The sequence below is a fragment of the Rhipicephalus microplus genome, chromosome 5 (genome assembly GCF_043290135.1).
Source record: "Rhipicephalus microplus isolate Deutch F79 chromosome 5, USDA_Rmic, whole genome shotgun sequence".
NCBI classification, from domain to species: domain Eukaryota; kingdom Metazoa; phylum Arthropoda; class Arachnida; order Ixodida; family Ixodidae; genus Rhipicephalus; species Rhipicephalus microplus.
Window position 1 is genome coordinate 64441609 of NC_134704.1, and position 1954 is coordinate 64443562.

The 1954-nt window shown below is 45.8% G+C and overlaps 1 pseudogene; it reads right to left on the bottom strand.

Moving 5' to 3' along the window:
• Positions 1-718: 718 nt before the first annotated feature.
• On the bottom strand, positions 719-1692 carry LOC142817279 (uncharacterized; annotated as a pseudogene).
• Positions 1693-1954: the final 262 nt, after the last annotated feature.

A 1954-nucleotide genomic window follows, 5' to 3' on the forward strand; every position in this document is an offset into this window, starting at 1 on the left:
GCGTTGTCACAATCCAGTGTTGGGTAAGACAAACTTCCTGCAATGCTTACCGTTGAAGTTGCCTGGCTGGAACTGGGTCAATTTTTATTATGAGGTTTAACGCGTCGACGCTACATAGGCGATGAGGCACAGCGTAGTAGAGGGTTCCGGATTAATTGTGACCACCTGGTTAAGGGCGCCGGCAGGATTTTACCTTGAGGGGGCAAATCTATTGTTGCGCGAAGGAAAAGGGAGAGGGCATGGGGTAAAGTGTTAAAATGGTTTGGTGGGAGAGGGGGGGAGCAAGTGCCTTTTTTTGCACCCCCTCCCCTCGGCGCCCGTACGCCTGGGGATTTTTATCAAGCGCCGAAATCTGGAACACACGGGCCGCTTTCGCTTTCGACTCCAGCAGAAAAGCGGCCGCGAGTCGAACTCGCGTCCTTCAACTCAGCAGAAAATTTTTCCCGCGGTTGCCCTAAACACTGGAGGCTAATGCACCGAAGCTACATCTCGGAAAGAGGACAAACAAACTCATTTCAGGATGCATTATACTTTATTTACAGCAAGAAAAAAAGGACGGTTTGCAGCATGTTTTTCTTCATTGCGCAATTCTGTTCACGGAGCACATTGCAGAGTAGTGACTTACATAAAAGTTTAGACATGAGACTTCATTTACAGAAAGAACCCAAAAACAGAGGCACATAGTATATGCACCATGTTTTTCAGGCGTTGCACAAGTTTACACGTGCTGCACTTTCCGGTACAGTGGCTTACATACAAGCTTTTTCCGGTAATCTGCCCTGTCTGTCACAGCCGCACCGACATGGGACAAGAGTGGCTTAATAAACTTGTCGAAGACCACTGACAGTGTGCTCGCACCATGCTCATCTCTTGCCAGGAATACAAAAAGCGGGCCCTGTTCAAGGTGAGGCAAAATCAGTTCAGCCAGTTGCTGACGCACATTGCTCTTTTTTATGTGTGGCAGGGCAATGTCAACAGCCTTCTTAATGGTCACAAGTACCATGACAAATTCAGGCTTTGGGAAAGTTAGGCCACCCCTTTACTTCAGGCTAATTAGCCCCATTAGCACAGGACTGGATCCATCTGAATGATGGAGGGAAGGTCAGAAGGTACACGTTCTCCGCTCTTCGACTGCTTTTGCCAAAACCCGGCTATGTAAGCAATGCTAGCATTCACTATGGTTGACGGTGGCCACTGCACTGAAAAAGAAAATAAGCAGATATGAAAAGAAACACCAGAATAAAACGTATTCAGTGAGGGCATAAAAATTGTGTTTGGCAGTAATGTAAACACAGCAAATTTTAGACAACCCATAAAAACAGATCTTGTGTGTAATGCAAATGCATCACTGTTTCCACCCAGCCCTCATCAACATAAATTTTGGTGCGTTGCTAACAATCAGCAGATAACCTTCAGATAAAGCAAGTGAAGATGGAGGCTTTTTGTTTTATCTTACATTTAATAATACTCCAATGAGCCTCTACTCATCTACTTACGAGGCAGTGCTTTCAGTGGTGTAAACAGCCCGTCGATTTCCATCACAACGTCTTCAGGTGCAGTGCAACTAAAAAAGATGTGCAAAACATGTATTAGAAAAAAGGCTGCTGGCTGGAAAAGAAGAAGAGCCAGGAAAGCAAGCATTAAGTCTTGAAAAACATTTGATGCGGCATACCTGGCTAGGGCAACTTGAGATGTCTCAGTCAAAACAGGTGTGGCAGCTTGTGCTGTTGCTTCAGCTGGAACATCTAGTACAGGGGACGTCACGCTCATGGAAGCGCCATGTATGCTGAAAAACACACGTAAAATAAACGCAATCACTTGTGAGCAGCAGTCCTCTATACTCCTGAAACACTGTCTATATGAGCTGATGACATTGAGTGCTCACGTGGCTCAAACACAACAATCTCAATCCGTAGGCAAGCTACAACAGTAGTAGCTGCATACAACGCGTGCT